The sequence below is a fragment of the Rhinolophus ferrumequinum genome, chromosome 14 (assembly GCF_004115265.2).
Source record: "Rhinolophus ferrumequinum isolate MPI-CBG mRhiFer1 chromosome 14, mRhiFer1_v1.p, whole genome shotgun sequence".
In the NCBI taxonomy this organism is placed as follows: domain Eukaryota; kingdom Metazoa; phylum Chordata; class Mammalia; order Chiroptera; family Rhinolophidae; genus Rhinolophus; species Rhinolophus ferrumequinum.
In genome coordinates, this window is record NC_046297.1 from 60,358,079 (window position 1) to 60,382,735 (window position 24,657).

The 24,657-nt window shown below is 48.6% G+C and overlaps 1 protein-coding gene across 1 annotated transcript in view; it reads left to right on the forward strand.

Moving 5' to 3' along the window:
• The window catches only part of ZHX2 (zinc fingers and homeoboxes 2), a 142,771-nt gene that overhangs the window by 45,030 nt on the left and 73,084 nt on the right, over nt 1-24,657 (forward strand). The window contains exon 2 of the mRNA XM_033126369.1: nt 21,751-21,821. The gene's annotated coding sequence lies outside the window, so the exon portion shown is untranslated. The remainder of the gene's footprint in view (nt 1-21,750; nt 21,822-24,657) is intronic.

Genomic DNA, 24,657 nt, shown 5'->3' on the forward strand with positions numbered 1-24,657 from the left:
GCACCTTTGAGACCTCAGACATCCTGGAGCCACGAAACTGAATGAGCCTCACTTCCTGCCTTCCAGGAGCGAGCAGGTGGGGAGAGTCAGGCACAGACTGTGAGCCAAATCACAGGGGGATTCTAGAACATACAGGGTACTGGGGGGCAGTCTTCCAGGAAGAGGGCAGCCCCAGCAAAGGCACAGAGGTGTGACTTTGCCCTTAGACTGGAGCTGAGCTCCTAATTGTTCTCCAGTCTCTTTGAGTGTTTCTTCTCCCCCAGCTAGACTGTAAGTACTTCTAGGTAAGAAATCATAATGACTCCTCCTCTTTCTTTAGCCCCTACACCTGTGGGGTGGATTGACAGCTTCGAAAGTATCTTCAAATATGTGATTTTCTTTAACCTGCTAAGCAGCTTTGTGAGGTCAGACTTGATCCCCATTTTACAGATGAGGAAACTGAAGCCTTGAGAAGGTAACATGGTGGTTCAACGACCCAGTGACAGAACCTAAATATCCCCTCAGATCTGAGGTCTGACTCCAACTCCACCCTCGATCTCATCCTAATGGTCGATGCCGGGGACGTGTGCGTGGACTCAGTGCTTGGCTGCTGAGCCTGTTGCTAAGACACTGAGAGGGAGCAAAGACGTGGGCATGAGTTCAGCGGAAAGGATGCTGGCTTTGGAAGCAGGACCTCTGGCTAAAGTTCAGCGCTGCCAGGCGTGAGTTGTGTGGACTCAGAAATAGTCACTTCTCTTTGGGACTCAGATTCCCTGGTTGGAAAATGAGACGGTTGTGGGAGATTCCATTGCACAAATTTGTAGAGCTGGGGTTGAGAACACTGGCCCTCAGCACTTTCTTCTCCCTCAGCACCGCCAGCCCTACCCGGCCTGCATTCTCCAGTCCCCTCCCCAGCCACCTCCATCCCTGCATCTATCTCTTCCAGCCTCCTTGCTTTCCTCTCCCAACAAACCCAACCCCTCACTGAGGGGCATCACCCATGGAGCTTGTTAAAATGCTGACTCCCAGGCTGTCTCCCAGAACCTGATGACTCTGCATCCCTGGGAGATGGGGCCTGGGAACCTGCATTTCTCCTCTGACTGCTACCAGGAAATTCTGATCATCAGCCAGGCGTGGCGGTTATTGCCTCAGCTTGGGGCCTTGTAAAACGGCTGGGCCTCACTTCCAGAACTGCTGACTGAGTAGGTTGGAGATGGGACCCCAAAATTTGTATTGGGAACAAATTCCCAGGTGATGAGGGGACCACCTTTGGAGACCCACAGCCCTAACTCATTCCCGAGAGCGCAACTAGCAAATCAGCAAGGGAATCTTTACTCGTGCGGGATGATCGGGGTGAAACAGCTCCGTCAGCACACGAACTCTTTAACAGAGACCTTAGAAATTGTTGACATAATTATGATAACTGTTCCCTCAGACACACACTACATGCCAGACCCTGCACTGGATATCTGCAACCAGTATTTCTCATTAGTACACGGGGTTTTCAGATCCAAAAAGCAAGGATCGATGAGAGTACGTGATCCTCTAAGACGGCACTTAACTACAGGTGCAATCAGGACTTTTTAGGGCAAAGTTCTATTTTTCTTACCCCACGAACCCTCTCTTTGCTGTCTCAGCCGTGAGGGACTCTTGTGGGAATTTCAAGCCAGGTTCAGGAAGAGGTCACCACACAGGTTGGGGTGATATTTTTGGTTGGAGGAGGCTTTCATTAGTTCCCCACAAATTGTACCCTATGGGTAGTAGCCTTTGGCCCACAACCCATGAGACAGCACTCATCTCATTATTTAGCCCACTTAGAGGGGACCCCCTCATAGAAATGGGGATTGCTGCTTCTACAGTGCTCTGAGCTACTCGGGTGGAAACGGTGGTCTGCTGCCCCCAGCCCGGTGGAGTTCTGCCTGGTTACTAGCTTGGTTGACATTCTATTTGCAAGGAAGAGAGGGAAGGGCCTTGGGAAAGAACGGTTGGCACTTGATCCAAAAAGACGTTCACCAGAGAGAAGTGGAGGAGGTTTTGTCATGACTTACACCCTTGCAGCTGGTGCATCTTCATGGGGAAGCTTCCTTCCCCCTGTCTCCTGAAGATTCGTCTATTGTTTCATACGAAGCTCATGGGTTTGTGGAGAAATATAAAACACAGAGTAATTAAAGAGGAAATACAGGGCTTTTCCACACTTAGCTCTTAATTCTCATCATCACCAACACACACACATGCATCACGTTTGTGGGTTTGCTTTTTTTTCCAGTTAATTTGACCTCTGGGAGAGACATCAGGAAGTCATGCAAGCCACCCTTGCCTTTCCTGCAGCACCTCCTACTTCCTTTACCTGTTTCTTGTCTCTGCAGATCAGAGGAAGGAAGGCAGGAAGTGGGGAGGAAAGGGAAGAAGGAACTGCCCTCAGACACTGATCCCTTGGGGTGGCCGAGATCTCCACACAGTGGCCTCAGAATGTTATCCTTTCTGTTGTAAGATGTTAGACATGCGTAGGTCCTAGACAAGCTCTGTCCACCCCCTTGAAGGCAGCATGGCGGAGTCAGCGGATATTGGAATCGGTGTTGGGAGTTAACTCCTCTAGTCTAGGGTCTGCCGCTGAACTGTGCCACCCTCCCCAAACCTCACGTGTCCAGTCTGACCTGCCCATCTCCTCGGGGAGGTTGTGAAAGCAAGAGATCGTGGCTATAAAACCATCCCTCAGTCTGAGAGCTGGAAGGGAGTCTAAGAATCTTGATGGTTAACAACGAACGAGGAAACTGAGGCCCAGAGAGAGGGGGTAACTTGCATAAGGTTAGAAGTAGAAGTAGGTGTTGTCATGGTCGTCATTGTTGCTGTTTCCTTCTGTGTGATTGTTTTGCCAATGGTGAGTGAAGCGACTGGGGAAGTAGAAGGAAAACTTCTCTGGGGATGTCTCTGGCCAGAGTGCCTTCATCAGCTTCTGAAATGGAACACTTGGTGACTGAATGCTCTCTCTCTCTCTCTCTCTCTCTCTCTCTCTCTCTCACACACACACACACACACACACACACACATTTCTTAGGTTAAATAGCAAAAAAGCAATGGCTACTCTTTACAAGAGAGAATTACACTCTTTTTCACTGATTATAGGGAAACCTATTGGGTATTATGCAGCTTTGCAAATAGACTTGAAGGAGTGAAGCTTAAAGAGAGCCTACTGCTCAAACTCCCTTGCGTTTGTGGGCCTTGCTTAAGCCCCTATGCCCCTATTATTCCTATCCCCCTCCCACAGAGACACAAATTCCTGATCACCCTGCCCCCAAACACACATAGGGTAGAAGCAAAGAACAAGACAGACAGAGGATTAGAACTCTATTTCTCACTAGCTGTGTGACCTTGGGCAAGTTACTTAACCTCTCTGAACTTTGGCTTCATCATCTGGATGCTAATAATACCTCTTAATGTTGTGGTGAGGATTAACAAAGGGAAAGCATAAGAAGTGCTTACTTAATACTGGGACTGGCACAAAGTAGGGGCTTAACAAATGTTGTCTGCTACTATTGAAATGTTGGAGAAATACTAAGATCACATTTTTGTAAGGGGATTAACTGGTTTGTCCTTTAAATGAAATCTCACTAGGCCTCTAACAATCTGACTGCATAGTTAAAATTCTGATTTTCTTCCCAGGGAAGAACAAATATTGTGCAAGTTTTAAGCACACCAAAGCTGGGCTGTTACCTTTGGAATACTGAGATGCTGTCACAGTAATTTTCAATACAACATTGTGCCTTTAAATATCCTTATGTCTGAAAAGGATATAAAATTGCAAACAATAAGAGGTATAAATATGTGGAACTGGAAACTATGAAAACAGGAGTAAAAACTCAAAAGCCCAATTATAAATGGGATACTGGTGACAATATGCTGTACTTTCCAGTTTACAAATCACTTCTATATATCGTGGTGGCCTCACACCCAGCCTGGAAGGTAGATTGTATTCTGCCCATTCCACAGGCCAGGAAATAGTCTCGGGTGGGTTGGGGGCAGGGTGGGGGCTGATGCTGAGTGGGAAAGACAGACAGAATCCACATCACACAGGCCTTGTAGGACTTGGTAAAGGAATTTGGATTGCTCCAAGTTCGGTGGGAAACCTTTGAAGGTTTAAGTAGGAGAGTGTTGTGCTCTTACCTACATTTTTAGATCTTTTCGTTGAGAGGGGAAGAGCCAAGGGCCCCTTGGGAGGTGGCTGTGGAAGTTCAGGCAAGAGATGACGTAGCAGTCATGGAGATAAAAAGAAGTGGCTGGGTGTAGAGACATGGAGGTCACAAGATGGCCTTATGGTGGATTGGGTGGGGTCCTGATGGAGGGGAAAACCAGGGATGGCTCCAACCTCCCACAGGGTTGCCGGGTAGTTGATGGTGGGGAAGTCTGCAGAGGCGAGAGGAGGGGGATCAGGAGATTTATTTGCATTTATTTTTGGAAGGAGGATATATTTCCCCAAACACTCAGCCCTCTGATGGCAAAGAGCAGGTCATATTCACTTGCTCCTGGGCTTTGAATAAATGCTTTCAGTGAGCTGGGGGAGCTCAGGCCCGTCCCCAGGCAGTCTGTCTGTAAAGAATGCTGCGCCCCTGGCAAGGCACTCTGTTCCTTCTGCCACCAGGGAACCAGGGAGCCATTAATGACCGCTTCTCAGAACGCTGGGCCTGGTACAAGAAACAAACAAAAACCCCGATGTCCTACCTTCTAGCATTTCAGGCTTTGGGTAACCTTTTCTTTTGCCAATCTCCACGGGATCTTTCCTTTGCTAATGTTTGAAAGTGATTCTTTTTTTTTTTTTTCCTTTTTTTCTTTTCATGTTGTACTCAGGCCTTAAATAACCTTTACTCTCTGTGGTGGCTTGTGAGTAGATGAAGCTTGAAGAAATTATAATAACGTCCACAACAATACGCAGCTTTTGGAGAGTGCCAATTCATTAACAGACCTCTTTTATGTACGTTATTTGATTTTAGCCTCGGGGAAATCTCTATAGATGGTCCCCAACTCACAGAGCTTCCACGTAGGATTTTTCCACTTTACGAAGGTGCGAAAGCGATACTCATGCCGTAGACACGGTACTTCGAATTTTGACTTTTGATCTTTTCCCAGGCCAGCGATGTGAGAGGTAGGATACTCTTTCCTGAAGCTGGTCAGTGGCCGTAAGCCACAATCCCAGTCAGCCACGTGAACACGAGGGCCAATAATCGATACCCTACAGTATATTCATTGTGTTAGATGATTTGGGCCAACTGCAGGCTAATGTAAGTATTCTGAGCACGGGTGAGTAAGGTAGGCCAGGCGTAGCTATGATGCTTGGTAAGTTAGGTATTTTAAATGCATTTTCAACCCATGGTATTTTCAACTTACGATGGGTTTCTCGGGAGGTAACCCCATTGTAAGTTGAGGAGCATCTGTATTGGAGAGGCCAAAGAATGTAGTAGCCAAGAGCGTGTAAAATTACGATATTCATAGCATTATTACATTAACAGAGTTCAGGTACTCAGAACAGGGCTCGGCGCAGGAACGTTAGCTCTTGTTTTTATGATTAGTTTCTAGATAGAGAAACGGAGGCACCATGAGACTGTGATATACACATTCAGCAGTGGAGCTGACTCTGAGTTGGGTACTATTTTGTGTTGTCCTTGGAAGCCACTCCACAGGAGTCTATGTTTCAGGGTGATATGGGGTTGACTGGGGAGGCTCCTTCCAGGGCTGCGTCCCTGGGAAGTTCTCCTTCCCCCGTGGAAGCCTGCCCAGTCTCCGCACCCCTCCCTTGCCAGTCTACCTCCCACGTGCGGTGGGTTGAACATACCATCCAGGATGCCTGTCCTCCCAGCCTCCGGCCCCAGGTGCCCTCCCCTCTGCCCATGCTTTGAAGTAGGGTTCGGGCCCCACCTTCGCTACCTCCTTCCCTCACCCCACCCTCCTGGTGCCTTTGTCCCATGAATTTCCACAGCAGAGTCACTGGGCCCCACACACGAGCACATGACGTCATCCTTCCCAGGAGACTCCTTGTGTGTGAGTCTTGGCTCCCCGCTGGGTAGATGGAGACGGAGACCTGCTCTTGTACCTGGTTGACTCCCCGTCCCCCATGCGCTTGGCCCCGTACCAAGCCCAGAGCCGGTGCCATGACATCATGCACCTGACTTATGAAGAATAACAAAACTAGTAATTCCCCGAACCTACCCTGGCTAATGGGTCGTGTGTTCTTTGAGTCATCCCCTTGGGAAGCCCACCCCTTTTTTCAAAGGTGGCGCCATGCTCACAACCTGTGAGGCTCCAAAAACATTCCCCCCACACCACACGCTCATCCTTGGTGTTGGCAAATCTTTGCAGGTGGCTCCTCCAGTCACATCTGTGGAACCAGGAATGCGACTTAATCTTAGAAATACAGCCGTGGGAGGATGGGTGGTCAGAATAAGCGGTGATTATACAATAACGTGCCCAGTTTTACTCTTTGCCTCCTAACCGGACTCGGAAGACAGCTGCAAAGGAGGGCTTCAAACATGTCTCAGGCAAGCGCCACATGGCTGAGATAAATGTAAAAGGTCTGCTTTGGACTGGGTCAGTTCTGTGAGTGTGTTTCAAGTTGGTCCTCAAAATACATTTTGAAGAAAGACCAAGGGAGTGAGCGGATGAGTAAAACCTCGTGACCTCACAGCCCAAGTGTGTTTGTGCGAGACAAAGTATGCGTTGCTGTGTTTGTGTATGTGTGCGCCTGTAAGGGGAGGGGGCCGCTGAGCCAGCCCCAGCCCCCAGAAGCCCTCCCCCCAAAAGAGACAATCCCTGCTTTTGAAGCCGCCTAACCCTCATTTCTGTGCCTCTCGCCTTCCCTCACTGGCCCCCAAATTCTTTCAGCCCAGTGGCTCCCTCCACTGACCTGAATTTAATTATTTTATTCTTCACAAGTAGAACACCTCCCCCTGCCCCAATTCCCACCCCCACCCCCCAAATTAACTGACCTCTCCTCATTAAGTGTCCCAAGCACATGGTTTGTATGGGAAGTAGCATGAGCTCTATTCAGAGGCTGATTGTTCAAAGGTCCCCACTGTCGTTCTCGGTTAAAATGATGAAGATTTGACAAGTCGGGGTGGGGGCGGGCAGCATATTTTCCCCAGATTCCCAATTTTTGGTTTGTTTTGTTTTGTTTTTTTCTGTCAGTAAAACATTTTCCTGGGCATCAGAGGGAGAGGAAGTGGACAGTCTCTGTTTCTTCAGAGACTAGTTTTAGACGCTGGCAGAGGTTCAGAAGCAGCCGACACACCCTGCCCCAGCTCTCCTCCCTTCTCAGTCCTCGTGGCCAGGGTTGGTGGGAGCCAAGAGATTTTCAGTGTCACGAAAAGAGGACACAGTTTTTGAAACCCAGACCATATGCCGTTCCTGAGTGATTGTCATGAATCCTGAGGTGCCACTGAAATCTGTTTACTGAGATCACTACCCTACCATCTCTTCATCGCCATTTGCAGGTGGACACCAGGTTGTATAGAATTGCTCTCAAAGCCCTGGATCTCTGGGGCAGCTGCTAAGAAGCATTGGAGTGGTGGGACAAAGGCTTTTCTGGGTTTTTCAAAGTGGAGAGGTGGGGATCGAGAGTGGGAAAGGTATCCAGCCTCCCTACTGGAGGCTGAGGAAGCCTGGTGGGTCCATTCACCAGCTCTGTTTCATGGTGTGGTCTTGTAGCTCTGGTCACCCTTTCCTCACTGGAGACACAGGATTAACAATACCTACCTGCTGAATGAGCAGCTGTGGAGCCAGACATTCTCAGCTCTGCAACTCCCATGCTGTGTGCCTTTGGGCAAGTTGCTTCACCTCTCTGTGCCTGGTTTTCCTCGTTTATATTTGTTTGCTGCGGTTGCCATAACAAATGACCACAAACTTGGTGGCTTAAAACAACACAAACTTAATCTGTCACTGTTCTGGAGGCCAGAAATCCAAAATCAAGTGTCCATAGGATCCGGCTCTCTTTGAAGGCTCTAGAAAAAAATCCTTCATTGCTTCTTCCAGCTTCTCGAAGCTGTTGACATTCCATGTGGCTGCATCACTCCAATCTCTGCCTCTGTCTTCACATCACCTTCTTTCTGTCTGTGTGTTTCTCCTCTGGGTGTCTCTTATGAGGACACTTGCCATTGGATTTAGCGCCCATCTGGATAATCCAGGATGATGTCATCTTGAGATCCTTACATCTGCAAAGACTCTTTCCCAATAAGGTCACATTCACGGGTTCTGGGGAGTAGGACATGGGCATATGGGCTGGGCATGGAGCATAATTCAACCCACTATACTTGTCTATCAAATGAGGATAGGATAATAATGCCTCCCACATTATGGAAATTATGTCTAAAGTCTTTCAAGCAGTGTCCAGCACCCACAAGCACCCACTCAACATTTGCTCTTGTCCTAATCCTCACTAGCCATCATTTCATCATCACCATCACCATCATAGTAGTTAACTTTGGTCAAGTGGCTTCCCAAACCTAACACATGTTAAACTAACTCGTGACTCTCAGTCCTCAACATCTCAGTAAACAGTCACCTCTATTTGCTTGTCCTTTCAATAATCCTGGTTTCCTGTCTGTTCTGCCTTCAAAATATCCCCATCTGGACCACTGCCTTCTGGGACCAGCATATTGCACACCTCCGGGGGGTGTCCTTTCCATTTTGGTGGGTGTGAATGGCACCTCTTGAGTTATATATACAACACATGCTGGAGAGGCCACTTCAGTGCTGCGGCATCTTGCCGCCTCTGCCAGGCCCCTGCCATCCCTCATGTGGACCATTGCAGTAGCCGTTGGCCATCCTCTCAGCTTCATCTCTTACCCACCACCCCGCCCTCCACTTCACACACCCCGTGACTGTCTGCTTTCCTCACAGCTACTCTTTCAAAACAGGTCCGTCACTTCCCTGCCCGAAGGCCCCCACGGGTTCCCCCATCTCACTCAAAGCCAAATCTAAAGTCCCTATGTTATCCACAAGGCCTTACATGATCACTGTCGCTGCTGCCACCTGGCCTTTTGGCTCAGCCTAGAACACTCTTTCCCCAGCTGTCTTCGTGGTTTTCTCCCTCATTTCCTTCAGGTTCTACTTAAAAGACACCTTGTCAAAGAAGCCTTCCCTGACCTGCATTGGGTCATAGCTAAACTAGCACCTCTAAAATCTCCATCGTCTCATCCTGTGTTTTCTTCAAAGCACATCGTACTGCTGGACGTGGTGTGTGTGTTTGCGTGTGGAATGGTCTGCTTTCCCCATCACACTCAACTCCATGAAGGGAGGGACTTTGTTTTGGTGGCGGCTGCTGAGTCCTCAGCACCTGGCACATGTCTTCGGCCCAGGATAAACGTTTCCTGGATGAGGGAATTCGTATGGGCGGGCTCTGCCTTTGTATATGTTCCCTCAGATCTCCCAACAACACACGACGTCGGTGTTTGTCATATCCTCATTTGTCAGGGCGCAGACACTGTAATAAATGTCCCCTGGCTACCCACCTAGTGAGTGGTAGCCGCAGGATCTGAACCAACTGGTCTTACTCCAGAACCCACTTTCTGAGTCACCGTCTGTCATGAGGCAGAAATGAAAGACTGTAGGTGAAAGACCTTTGGAGACGGAAAAGTGATACACGTAAGTGCCGGAGTGACCATCGCCATGCCTGGGACACCTAAAGCAGATTGCTTCCAATTGATTTGGGTCTCTGTCCTGTTTAATTTTTTAAAATTTGAGAACTGTTTTTGCTGCCTCCCTGGATGGTACAGTATGAGGTGGTAAAAAAAAAAAAAAAAAAAAAAAAGGGGTCTACGAAGCATCATTGCTCAGTTCAGTGACTGTCAGACTTGGCTGGCCTGGAACGTTCCAGAAATGGGGCAGGCAGGCTGCATGAATGTGTTCTTTATTCCAAAAACAGGTCAGTCCATGTCTCTCCCTTTACGAAACATGGCGTATTGATTAGAATCAAATACCGAAGTGTGGGGCCGTGCAAACAGCACGAGGTTGAATCAAAAGACATATTCCCAACTCTATCACTCAAATACCCTATGGCCTGAAATAATAATAGTAACTCTTATCCCCTGAGTCTTGCTAGGTACAAGGCACATTACAAGTGCTTTAGACTTAGTAACTCACTTAATTCCCCAAGCCACTCTGGGGAATCAGTGCTCTGATCAACCCCATTTCAACCCCGTCACAGAGACACAGAGATGTTAAGTAACTTGGCCCAAGTCACACAGCTGAGGCAGGATATGAACTCAGGCCATCTGTCTTCTGAGGACGGGTTTTAACAAGCTCTCTTTTGCAACTCAGCTTCATCTATCAATGGCGGGGTGGCGTGCATTCAATCCTATATTGAATTTTGAAAGCTCTATGCTTTGGGGCCTGAGAATCAGGGCATAGTTTTGAGTCATCAGCCTGAATGCAAAAATGTCGGCGGCTGGGATGAAGCCAGGCTGAGCCCAGCTGACCAGAGGAAAGGTCCAAGATGAGGGCTTCCTTTCTATTAAGTTGTGCTTGCGTCTGGCTGTCCTGTCATTTGTTACTTTTCTTGCCTCAATGGTTTGCAGACAGACTTAAGAGCCTGCGGGACATCTTTCCTTTCTGTGTGGGAAAAGGAAAATGAAACCCTTTTGGTCACGTGGTATTTCTTAACTTCAAAGCATCTTCACATCTCTTTTCTCAATTATTTCACACAGAAACCCTGTGGGGACAAGCAGGGAGAGTCCCATTTTACAGATGAGGAAACAGGGTGAGAAGGTTGATCTTATGGTCACACTTACCTCCCCTGCAAGTGTTTCCTGGGTCCTTCCTCAGGGTTTTTCTTACTTTACTGTCGTGGTCTTAGCAAGCATGGCCTTTGATTGCCCCCAGCCACCTCCCCCACTGTTGCAATAAATAACCATCATGATAGCTGTCCTTTATCTGGTGCCTTCATGTGCCCGGAACTGTGCTTGGGGCTTTTCACATTTTATTTCTTTCTAATCCCCACAACACCCCTTTGAATATATAGCATTAACTTAGAGGCCCATTTTACAGATGAGATGCCTGAAGCTACACGGCGCCAAGCCGAAGTGCATACAGCCACACAGTTAGAAAGTAGTAACCCAGCGTCCACAGGTGTTAACCCAGATAGTCTGGTATCCCCTCCCTGGCTAAAGCCTTCTGGGACTCCGGTCATGACTCCTGGACAGGACAATGTCCAAACTCCCTGGTGTGGTGGGCAGGGCCCCATGTGCCCTCTGCACCTGTCCCTCCAGCCCACGTACTAGCTCCACCTCCTTCACTCCAGTCATACTCAACCAGCCGCTGCTCCCTCTTCCCTGCTCAGCCACCTCTTCCTCTGGACCTTGCCCCCCTGCTCCCCTCCTTGGAAGGCACACTGCCTCCCTCTGCTGACTACTGATTGCCCTCCCATCTTTCATGGACTAGGCCAAAACCACCTCCTCCATGAAGCCTCCTCTGATCCACCAATCCCTATGCCCTTCTCCGGCCCCACTGTGACTCTGCCCCAGGGCACTGGGTACCACTCTCCATTGTAGCACAGCTCACACGGTGTCACTGGCACAGCCTGAGGATCCAAGGACAGCAGGGAGCTGTGCTATGTGTGGAAGGGCTGGAGGATATGCGCCCCACCTAAGGGCATTCTCATTCTTTGTCGTTTTTTAAAACATTATGCCAACCCAACAGAACAACTTTATGGCTGGGATTGGAACCTTGGGCCACCAGTTTGAGGCTCCTGAGAGTTCTCAGGATTCCTGTGCTTCTCTACATTGTCAGTGCTTAATTGAGGGTGGAGAGAGGGAGGGAGGAAGGGAGGGAAAAACTTACCTTTCTAGACCTGGCAATTAGGCTTCCATAAGACATGGTATATTAGTGTGCTCAGGCTGCCATAACAAAATACCATAGACTGAGTGGTTTAAACAATAGAAATCTATTTTCTCACAGAATTGGAGGCTGGACATCCAAGATCAAGGTTCCAACCAATTCTGTTTCTAGTGAGGACTCTCTTCTTCGCTTGCATACAGCCACCTTCTTGATGTGTCTTCCCATGGCCCTTCCTCAGTGTGTGCGAGTGGAGAGAGAGAGAGAGAGAGAGAGAGAGAGAGAGAGAGAGAGAGAGCGCGCGCTCTGGTGTCTCTTCTTATAAGGATGCTAATTCTGTGGGATCAGGGGCTCATTGTTGTGACCTCATTTAACCTCCCTCAGAGGACCGTTTCCACATACAGTCATACGGGGGGTTATAGCTTCAGCATATGAATGTGGGGGGATGGGCAGACCACTCAGTCTATAAGACATGGCATTCCAGATTGTTCGATCCACAGGTGTTTCCTGTGTCCCTACTATTGGGATTCCAGAGACATTGAAGGCAAGCAGTCCAGTCCAGTGCTGAAAAGCGTAGGCTTTCATTTCAGACAGATTCAAGTTTGATACCTAACTCAGCCACTTACTCACCATGTGGCCTTATACATCCTACTCACCTTCTCTGAGCGTCAGATTCCTCGCTGTGAAATGGGGACAATGACACCAACCACACAGGGTTGGTGTGAGGATTAAGTGAGATTAACACACATCCACAGCCGCGCAGCACTCATTACTGCATTCAAGGAACACTTTATTGAGCACATACTCCGTGCTGAGCGCTGTGCTGGGGGCTGGGAGTCTGGGGGTGAGCCAGACAGAGCAGCTCCCTTGTTCTCATTCTTCCTGGAGGAGCCGGGTAATACACAAGTACTCATGTCATCAGATAACAAGTCGATAATTTGAGACTGGGACCTGGGCTTTATTTCCTTTAAGGAAATAAAACAGGTGGTAAACTAGAAGGCAGCAGGGGAGGAAAGGCCTCACTGGGGAGGTGACAGGAAGCTGACAGCCATACAAAGGCTCGGGACAGCGTGTTCTAGGTGGGGAACAGTAAGTGCAAAGGCCTAAAGGTGGACACACTCAGCGCCTGCACGAGCTGTGCATATTCCTTGTGATTGCTGCGCTTGTTATTGCACGTGGCCCCACCCTTGGGGTCCACCAGCCTTGTGGGGACCTCTGCACAGTCCTCCAGGGTGTAGGGCCCAGGTGAACTGGGCTTTCAGAGGAGAGCAGCTCAGGGCGGTCTGCCGTGGGCTGGAAGGACTGTTGGAGCTGGACGAGGGAGGAGGAGGTTGTGTGGGAAAGGAGACGAGCATTCCAGGGAAAGGGGGCAATTTGGTTGAAGAGCCTGGTATCTGAGGGGCCCTTGAAAACTGCCCAGGCTCAAGCCAGTTCTGAGAGAAATGTCAGGCCAGGAGGCTCAAAGCACCACGTGGATGACCTCAGCGTTAGCTGACAAGGGCAGCCGCAGCCTCTATTGTCACAGCAGGGTGGGCAGGTTGTCAGCTCGAGAGAATGCGCTCCCCACTCAAGATGTAAGGCCCTGGGCGGAAATCCAGTGGTGTGAGTCACAACCAGATGTACTACTTGTCAGGGAAAACCGTGGCTGCAGTCATGGTCTTGGTTTCCTGGAAACTTCCTGAGAGGAGGGTGAGGGGGCTCCCTGAGTGACAGGTGCCAGCCACAGGTGACAGAGGGGAACGTGCTGGGAGGGCTGTGCCCAGGCTAGTAGCCCTGGAGCTGCACGTCTCAGAGTCTGTGGCCGAGGCTTCCAGGGCCCCTGGGGGAGTCGGAGCCTGATGCCAGTGGACATATTTGGGGTCTGTCTCCCCTTCCATAGCATGCCTGGCATTTCCTGGCCTTCTGATGGATGTCTGCACAACCCCCCCCCCGCCCCGAGGTGTGAATGTGAGAAAAGCAGCTAGATTGGGAGATGGGACCCATGAGTCCTCATCCCACACACCTGGCTTCAAATCATAGGACTTCCACTAATACAACTTCTCTGGCCCTCAGTTCTCTCATCTACAAAGTAATGGGATAAATTGGGAGCTCTCCAAGGTTCCGCCCCGCTGGTTCCAGGCACTTCCTTCATTTCCCTCGCTATAGATAGGAGAAACTGAGGCCCAAAAGCAAGGGGTTTGCTCAGAGCCAACCCCGTTGAAGGTGGAACTAGAACTCCTGTTCTGGCTAGATCTGCACCCTCCATCCTTGCTCCGATGTCCTGCCTCTTCTCCCCCATCTTCTAGTCCCTACTCACACCTCTTCCCCTCTTTCCCCTCCATCTGTGCTCCTCACCTGCCAGACATGGAGGTTCACCCACCCCAAGGACGATGTTCCCACCTGGAGTGGGTGGGTCCCAAATCAGAACCAAGAGGGGAACTGCCAAGGCCATCACCCATCTATGTGTACTCACTGGTCTTCAGCAGGCAGAACCTCCTCCAGCCACTTCCTGTCCGAATCCTACATCCTTCCATCCATTTTAAATGGCCCCTCCCCCAGGAAGCCTTTCCAGATCACCCCAGCCAGAGTTATCACCTTACCAAGCCCTCTCATCCATGTCACTTTATCATCCTGCCTTTGGCCTTTCCACATACTTTTATTCTAATTATTTGGGCATACATCATAGCTCCTCTATACAATTTCAAACTCCTGGGCAGCAGTAATCAATTGCCCCCATGTTGACCAGGCCTACCACCAGCGTCCCCTTTGACATTTGGTGTAGTGTTTGTGTTCTAAGTGTTGGAGAGGTAGTTGTGGAATAAAGGGAGTTTGCTTTCTATGCAAAAGGATTCTTTCTGTTCAGAATGAATGGGGGGGCGTGTAAGAAGATCTGTTTTAGAGCTGCACTGGGTTGAATCTTAGCTCCCCCGTCTGCACACTGTGGGACCTTGGGCAAGTTACTGAACCCTTTTGGGCCTCAGTTTCCCTACTTGTAAAATGAGATAATCATAATCGCCTAACATGATGGCTGTGAAGATTAAATGAGCCATGCATGTAATGTGTTTGAGAATGCCCCAGATAGACTTGAGTCAGTAAGTGTAGTTGTTCAATTTTGGCGATCCTGCATGCAAATTTTTATTGGATTTTTTTTTTTTTTCGATCACCGCCTTGCAGAACTGAAGTTTGGCCTTACGTAGTTGCCACATCCTTTCCAATCCTTCCCTTCATTGAGCCTGCATCAACTATGATTGCACATTGCATAGCATCCCCCCACACTCTTGCTCGGATCAGGGGGTGGAGAAGGAAGAAATGGAGCCCCAAGTTGCTGGTGTAACTGCTAGCCAGCCTGGGACCAGCAGCCACAGTAAGCGGTCTTACTCAATTCATGTGACTCGACAAATTTGGAATGTATTAAGGAGAGAGTTTTTTCCAGCTATGAGTCAGTACATTTCTGCTGTCACACACACATAAAAAAAAAAAAAAAAATTAAGAGAAAAAGAGTTTAGCGAGAAACATTTATGAGTGCAAAGTGGAAACCTCTGGAAATTTTATTTTGACCCTGAAGGCAAGTAATACTTAAGACATTTAATAAAGGGTTCGAAACAGGATGTAATAGAGAGAAAACACAGCTAGCTGCCTTTTCCTTCTGTACTCACAGCCACTGTGTTCCGCCAGGAGGGTCCAATTTACATGAGTTTATTATTAAGCTCCTCCTGGATACCCAGGTTTGTACTAGATAGACATGGTAGGAAATGAGAGCTGTGTAAAAGAAAGGAAGCATTTATTAAGCGCTTATTATGTGCCAGATAATTATGAGTGGGAGGGGACATGTCCCAACTTCAAAAGGCAGTGTGGAGAAAATGGAACAATTATATTCAGACGTTCAGATTCAAACCTCAGCATCCTTCTTTTATAATATTATCTAATCCCCATCATATCCCATTTTATGGATGACAAAACTAAGGCTCAGAGAAGATAAAATATTTTGTCTAAGATCATAAAGCTCTTGAATGGTAGAAATCATATTCTAAACTGGGTCTGTTAGTCTCCCTATGGTAAAGAAATTAGGGTTAAATTAGTGTTCCTGGAAGCTGCGTAGGAGCTGAGCTTCCCACCAAGGAGGGAGACAGACACTCTCTTTCTTGGAGTTCATGTCTGCCTATGCTAGCCAGGTGTAACATTCTCGCAGACCAGTCTCTTCAACCACCTTCTGTCACTTGCCTTTGAGTCCTGCCCATTAGAGATTATGAAAAACCTGATTATCATCCAGGTTGATCCTCTCTTTGCTGTTGTTTATTTTAAAGAAAGAAACCACTGCCTGCCCAGAGAGCTTGTGTTTCCAGCTCACTTACGTCTCTTTTGCAAGGGCTCATTTTCATAGATTCCCGATCTCCAGGGAGCTGCGTCTTTCCCTCCGAAACGTGAGCTGTAATCAAAGGTGTATTCATCCGCGCACATCTGCCAGCAGCCGTGCTGGAGCCAGGGTTCCCCGAGGCCTGATGGGGTCTCAGGCCAGGTGCCCAGGGAGAATTTTTCCCTACACAAATCAGATTGCCCTGTGGTTGCCCTTCGTAAAGATGGCAGGGGCCCAGGCATTGCTTCTCAGATTGCTGGGGGACATGAAGAGGGCCCAGGGTAATGGGTGGATTTCACCATCTGTTCATCACATACTTTGGCGGACCACCACGTGCTGGGAACTGCAGGCCCTGAGAAGCCAACTCTTTGGTGACTTCCTATCACTTCCAGGTAAAGATCCAACTTCTTGAAAGGCCTACAAGTCCGTGGGAGATCCAGCCCTTGCTCTTTCTCTGGCCAGCTTCCATTGTCTGGTGTCCACCATGTCTCTCCTGCCACAGTTCCCTTACACACCCTTCTCTGGCTTTCTCAGTTCTTCCTTCCCTCTTTTCAAGGTTCGCTGTTGATTACCTCTCAGGTCTCCCCCGTCCCCATCTGCTATATCCTGGTGTGCCTCTAGTGCCACCACTGTGTGCGCTTCGGTGAGCACGGTAATGTCATTGAAGCCTTTGTCTCCAACCCCACGCAAGGGCAGGGCCCACCTTATCTTCCCAGACCTGGCCCATAGTCAATGCCCCACAAAGAAGGAAGATGCTGGGCGTATCTTCCAGAGTGTCGATTGCGCTTGACAATCTTGAGGGAGAAATATTTGGAAACAAATACAGATCAATTCTAGAGGAGAGTTCAGTGTTCTTGTTCAAGACATCAAGCTGCTCCCGCATAACTGTCAGAGGTTATGAACTCGGCTTCCTCCGTACACTTGGGGGTCTTAGTGGAAGAGTAGGTTGGGGTTGGTGGGAGAGAAGGCCCAATTTACTAGCAACTCCAGTCATGAAGTCAAAGTTTAAAAGGCAGTATCACGGAAAAAAATGGAAAAACTATATTCAGTCAGGCCAGAGTTTAAATCCCAGTGCTGGACTTTCTATTCCTGTGACACTGGGCAATTTGTTTGATCACGCTAAGATTCAAGTTTGCCATCTGTAAAATGGGTAGATGAATACCTGCTCCTCAGAATTGCTGTGGGAAACAGAGATAAGACATGAGGGCCCAGCTCAGTGCCTGGCAAAGAGCAAGCCCTCAGGAAGTGGTAGCCCTTGCGTTCGTCATTCACTAGTGATGCTCTTTTGAATTAAAGGCTATTTGTTGGTGGTGACTAAGGTGAAACATTTTCTGGAGCAAAGACAGGCAGCGGAGGAGTGGACTTCCGGCTTGCAGAAAGATGGCTCCCCAGAAGTGACTTGTAGCTTACCACCTTCTTTTAACTTGACCTTCCTCTCCTGTGTACAGTCTGGAGCCAGAGCCCATCACTCCTTCCACGGTACTCCATGATTGCTCGCCCTCTCATCAATCTGAGGCCATCACCTCAGGACATAATGACATGTTTACTAGACCTGGAGTTCCTTACTCATCTGCTAAATGTTTGCTGAGCGAAAAATGGAATGGAATAAACTGCCTTAGAGAGAGTGACCCTAGGGAAGGGTGTTTTTCTTCTTCCACAGACTATTCAAGTAGCTCCTCTCTTTTTCCCCCTTCAGGTGTTTAGCAATTTGATAGGCTTAAATGAGGCCAAAAGGGAAAATCCTACAGGCAGATATTTCCTTGTTGGGATTTTTGCTTCATATGACCCATACTTGCTGGCAAAAGGAGTCCTGAGCCAGGAAGACTGGAAATGTGTGCACATTCAGAGCTGGAAGGTCACTGAAAAGTCCTTTGATTCATTTGTAATGCTCATCACGAGAGCTGCCATTTTCCACGTGCAGAACTGTGTTGGGCGCCATGTCATTGGGTCCCTCACACAGCCCAAGGAGGCAAGTTCTCTTTAGAGCCCATCTGGCTGACAAGGACACCAAGGTCCAAAGGATGAAAGTGATTGGCGTGATGGCACAAGAAGTGTGTGAGAGAACCAGGACCAGACTCAGATGTCCTGTCTCTAAGACCAGGACTCTTTCCCCCATGTTGGTTATGATCAAGGGCGATTGTGCAGTGCTGGGTTCAAGGATAAATGGCGAAACAGAACCGTTTCAGTGAGACTCCCCAGCTCTGAGAATAATGCACTGTGCAACCCTGGCCATGTCATTCTACTTCTCTGTGCTCAATAAGAAGCACCTAATCAGTTGAATATAATAAGAATTATCGATAATAGCAGCAGTTAATATAACCTGTTTACATGATCCTAAGCACTTTATATGTGTTACCTCCCTCGGTCCTACAGGGTAAGTCGGGGTTAATTAGGGGAAGAGGGAGGACAGAGCATCGAAGGGAGAGGGACAAAGACAGCATAGACACGTGGCTGCACGGAGCACAGTAGCTTCTAGAAGCTTAGCAGAGAGTGAGCCCAGAACACAGTGGGGTAAGGTGAGTCCGGGTCAGATGAGAGGGCTAGACCTTTCAGGGCCTCAGAGTCCCCAGGTTAAGGAGTGTGGTCTTTATCCTGAGACAAATGAGGCATCTATTAGCGGTTTCCACCTTTTATCCCCTCTGTGTACATTCTCACACTCAGTCTATTATTTGTCTTTCTCCTTTTTTATACCATGAGTTTCCTAAGGGTAGGGACTGTGTCTTATTTATTTATGTCTATCTGGCGCTTAGCACAGAAGCAGGTACACATGGGTACTCAATAAATGATTGTTAATCAAATATTTAATGTAATATTCAATATTTAATATTAACATTTCAATATTTAATAACTATATATTATACATTTCTTATGTATAGCTATTAGTACCTATAATATCATTTCCATTATGTAAGCATTTCTGCTATAAAATGATAATATGCATTCCTCTAAAACATTGCATTCTGAAAAATTCAAAACTCAGTGCTTTGGGGGACCATTGGGGTGCAGCAGAACCCTCACAATTCGTGCAACTCTGTAATGAAGCACAATCCTCGTGATGGTACTGGCCCAGTTCAAAGGGCTTGCTGAATTTTGAATTAAAAAAACAAACAAACAAACAGTAAGTTTAGGACCCGAGTACCTATAAGGCTATATCTTAAAAACCCGAAGGGGGGACTTGATGGAGGGGCTAGAGCAGGGTTGAAGCTGCTGAGTTGGAAGAGTAGGTTTCAGGCTTTGCCAAAATGTACAGAGATGGACCGGGCAGCCCAAGGCCTTCGCACAAAGATCCGGGAGAACGGGGCAACCAGAGCTCCTCGGGCGAAGCACGAGGCCCCGCCCACAGAAAGGGGGAGGGTGGAGCTAGTGGGCGGCTGCACAGCGAGGAGTCTGCCGTGTGGCTTGCTGTACTCTGTTGTGTTGGGTACTTTGCATCCAGCTGTTGTCACTTGGTGGTGCAGCACATTAATGTGGTGGGAACATTTGCCTGTCTGTGAATCAGTGCAACCTTCTCATCTTATTGACATCTTCCCCCCAGACACCTTATATGCACTAATCTGCAAGTGCAGTAGAACAAATGATATATAATGTAATCCATGACTAACTGATAAGCTAGGAATGCCAGCTGGCCAGTTTACGTGGAGAAAGGTACCATTTACATTCCCCATGTGGGCTGTGGACTGTTTTCCTTTTGGTCCATGAACCTGTTCAGTAAACCCATTCTGTTAAAATACAGAGCAAGACCATAGGGAGCTGGGTGACACTAAGCGAGAGCATCATACACCTGTGACGTGATTTCTGTCCCCATCAGGAATACCTGAGCTCACACCTCTGGCCTTGGAGTCAGAGGACCTCAACCCCAGCCTGCCCAAAAGCTGTATGACCTCGGGAAAACCACTTAACCTTTCTGTGCCTCAGTTTCCTCAACTGCAAAATAGCACTAGTGACAACCCCCAAGTTCTTTTAAGGAGCAGATTAGCTGAGAAGCTCTTCGTAAACTATAAAGCGTTTTGCAGAGTGTTGTCAAGTCAATACCTGGAATACTCAGGTCCACTTGTCTCCTGGGATACCTTCTCCTACTGAACGGTTAGTTCTAAGGGCAGTGGGCAAGAGAGCTAAACTCCCTGGAACCAAGGTAACTTAATCACTGCGACTAAAGGCAGAAGCTTAGATTTTACTGCAGGAAGGAGGCCCAGAACTTCCGACCGGGAAATTTTGCTGGCCCTTGACAAAAGTGAAAAGGAGGGGAGCCTTGACTCCAATATCTAAAGCCTCCCTCTCCGAGAGCGCTCCAGAACACCCAGGACCATCTCTCTCCAGCGCCTGAGGTCATCCGTCCACCCCTGGTGCACTGCCCTTCCCTCACCCACTCCCCCCAGGCCAGGTCTGCCTGCCCCCTTCACCCTCTCATTTTACTTTCCCAAAATAGTGCAGTCAAAGGGACACCAGCTTGGGAATCTCATGAACATGGGTTTGGATGATTTCTACCACTTACTGGCTCTAAAACCACAATGTCACGTTCTGGCTTTTGTGAGTCTATTTCCTCACCTGGAGAATGGGCTACGATTTCCCGACTGATTGACTGGCTGACTGACTGACTGACATCCGTCCTTTCGTGATTAAGAGGATTATAAATGAGCACTTTGCAAACTTTAATGTGCTCAGGAATCACCTGAGAGCTTGTGAAAAAGCAAGTTCTGCTTCCGCAGGCCAGGGTGGGACCTCAGAACCTGCCTTTCCAGCAAGCTTCCAGGTGACGTGAATTCACCCCTGCACAGCAAGAATATAGATCAGGTGCTTGGCTCATGGTATGTACTCGGTCAACAGAAACTATTGCATGAAGGTGTTCTCCCTTGAGAGTACGGATGGATGAATTGAGAAACTTCTGCTCACTTTGAATTCTTAGGGAAACAAGAAAAAACAAGTTTTGCTCTAAAGGCGGGCTGGGCAGCTCATGAGCACACCACTTCACGTGCACATGTGCACGGCAGGTGGGCCTCTGCCGAGTGGCGGAAACCTCTAGAGCTCAGGCCTCGACTTGCCATGCTGGGACCTCATCCTCCCAGCCGGGCACACGCCTTGTACCTCCGGCTACAGCTCTCCTGGGGAATTTTCAAAGCACACGGGGTTTGGGGTTCGGGGTTCGGGAGTCTCCCAGGATATACATTCGCATGGAGGACTTTTGTCTTAAGGCCTGAGCACAGACGTTTTCCCCTCACCCTCATCAAAATGGAACCACAAAGGACCTGCCACTGCTCCAAAGGACCAGCCTCTGGAGGAGGCTCCAAGTGAGCTTCAAGATCTCCTTCCCACCGCACCCCGATCTTGCTAGTAGTTTAGCTTTTCTCAGAAGGCTTGCTTCTCAACCAGCTGCTGACTCACTCAGGGTGAGGGTCTCTTTTTCTTTTTTTTTAACTCTCAGAATTGCTTGCGACAAAGCCCAGAGATTTTGAGGTTCGCTTACTGAGCAGCTCTGTCCTTACCCTTTCCTTTTCCTTTTCCTTTCTTCTCACCATCTCCATCCCCACCCCTACCCCCACCCCAGGGCCACAATCCTGCCAGAAAAAAGGAGTTGGACACCCAATTGCTCTGCCCTGCTTTTAATATTGAATTGCTCTTCTTTGTAGGTCTTGAGGCACTGACTGCTCTCGGAGTCGAAGTGTAAAAAGATTCCCAGGATGTGAGCAACATGGGACAGGTGAGTGACGACGTGTTCGGTGGTAAAGTTGGGGCCTTGGTTGGATGTCATGAAATGAAAGGAGGTGAATGGGAGCAGCAGGGGCAGTTCTGAAACTGTTTTCCTCCAGATGTACCTGGAAACGGCACAGTGCAGAGAATCCAGATGTGAGTCCCTTGGCATTCCAGGGTCCCTCCAGTCTCTCCCCAGAGGCAAACCGAGCCTACAGGTGACTGGGCTGTCCTCTGTCCTCTGCATGGAGACCACAGCAGCTCAGACTCACCATCCAGAGGGCATGTATTTGGAGCTGTTTTCAGGGGACATCTCACCAGGGTTAAGGAGACATTCTTAGGACAGAGAGGAAACTACCTGCCTCACCCCAGTTGGTAATCTATAGCCCTGAGGAGACAGGAGACAAAAAGGGGAGAAAGGTACCTTTGTGTGTTTAAAGGGCTGTCACTGATGGAAGGAAGTTGGATAGCTGTTGACAACCTGAGAAAAAATTCCTAACAGAAGAGGTTTGCAATAGCGAAATAGGCGTCCAATGGAAGTGAGTTCCCTGTCGCTGGCAGAATGCTAGCACGTGTTGGAGAAACATCGATAGGAAACATGGGGGGGGCGTGCAGTTTTGAGTAGGGCAGTGTTTGTACAGACTCTGTTCCATGATGACCTGGAAACCCCGAGGGGCGGTGGGTTGAGGGAGAGGGGTCAGGGAGAGTGAACAGGGGAACTGCTGAGCTCACACAAGCACACATTCTCTCAGCCTGCTTTATGACAGGGTTCTGCTATAAAACTGTTCAGAAACTGCTGGATGAGGTGACCCTCTGGTCTCTCCTAAGACGTGCTGTTCATTGGCCAGCTGTCCCTGAGCTGATGCCAGACTGCGCATATCACAGGTGTGACCGCAAACACCTGATGTATGTGATGGGATGGACTCTCCAAGCATGACAAGGGTTGAGATCAGACGCTCCAGGCAGCTTGCTTTTACCAAGGCCCCCAAAAGATTTACCAGCGAGTCACACCATCGAGAGATTTGAACCAGGATCCAGACCACACAGACCAGGAAAAAGGCTTTGGGGAACTCTGTGGCAGAACCCTCCAAACCCCAGGCTGTGGAAGGACAGTGAACGCGCCTTCCCCAATGGAGGTGGGACCCTTTGGCAGGACCAGTACCACAAATTCAAGTCACCAAGACCTGGCCCTCTACGTGTGAGAAGAATTGCACCCCAGACCCAGCTGGGGAAATTGCACAGGAGAGACACCCATGGCCAATGGGAGGATCTAAAAATGAGCACCCACCTTCCTTTGTGCTTTGTGACTGGGTCTTCCTCCCCTGGGCCTGGGGCAGTGGCGACAGGAAATATTTACCAAGGGCTCCTGAGAGCAGGACGCCATGGGAGGCCAGAGATGGTGCTTTTCTCTAAGAAACTGACAGCCTGGATGACAATCAAGTTTGATAGTCATTGTGCATAGGTTGTACTTTCAGCAAAGTCCTGAGTGCTGAGGAGGGCAGTGTGGGGAGGGGAGGGCTGAACATGGTGACCGTGACATGGTACTTCTTGGCAAATCTGCAAGCAGGAGTGGGGCTTTGAAGACGAGGATTCACAGGACCTGGCACATAGTAGGTGCTTAGTAAGTGACCGTCGAATGACTGTAAAGACAAGTTGTGAGGAGGCAGCTCAGGGAGGCATTGTCTGTGTTAAGAGCAGGGCCCTGGAAATCAGACTGCCCAGGTTCAAACCCTGCCTCTTCCACTAGCTGTGGGGCCTTAGGCAAATTGCCGACCTCTCTATGCTTCAGTCCCCTGTCTGTATAATGGGGATAATAATAATACCGCATTGGTTGGCTGTGAGCATTTGGTGAATTAATTCATGCCATGCTGTTTGGCCCTCTGCCAGTATGTGGGAAGAGCTTAATAAATATTACTGCGTTTCCCCGAAAATAAGACCTAGGGACAGTCAGCTCTAATGTGTCTTTTGGAGCAAAAATTAATATAAGACCCGGTCTTCTTTTACTATAATATAAGACTGGGTCTTTATAATATAATGCATTATAATTAATATAATACAATATAATATAACATAATATAATACCGGGTCTTACATTAATTTTTGCTCCAAAAGACGCATTAGAGCTGATTGTCCAGCGAGGTCTTATTTTCGAGGAAACAGGGTAGCCCTTATTCTTATTCTAGATGTGGGACATGGCCCCCAGGTTAAAGTTCAGTGTTGGAACAGGAAATAACTGTGAGTCAGGGCACAGAGCACTGGACAGGGAGTCTGAAGCCCTGGCTTAGCTGCAGGGAGGGCATGGGGGAGGCAGTCGCTCCTGCTGAGCTCACTCTCTACAAAGGAGACGTGAGAATACGGTCAGCAGTCAAGGGCAGCTCCATTTTCCTGCTTTCCTTCTGACGGTCCATCGTGGGCCTGGCACTGGACCAAAGACATGGGGAGCTCAGCCTTTGATTACAAGCTGGGGGGCCTCGTGGAGAGCGATTTGACTTCTCAAACCCTTTCTCCCAGTGCTAGCCTCCTTCCCTTGCAGATATGGTCTTGAAAACTTGAAAAGCACTGGTACAAAAAAGAAAGATTCTGTTGATACAGATGGAAAATCACTTAAAATCAAGCTTGAGTCTTGTAATCTTGAGCCTCACGGTGAATGTCAGATTCCCCTCCCTTCCCCAGTGAGGTCTGGCTGTCTTCTTGGCTGGAAGACAGATTCTCAGAACAATGCTTCGCGTTGTCAGACACGCCACCCACCATACGAGGCCTTGTAGCGTATTTCAAATAAAAATTGCATTTTCCTGAAACATTTATCAAGGTCACATTTCTCACATTAGTGGACCTGGGACTATAGA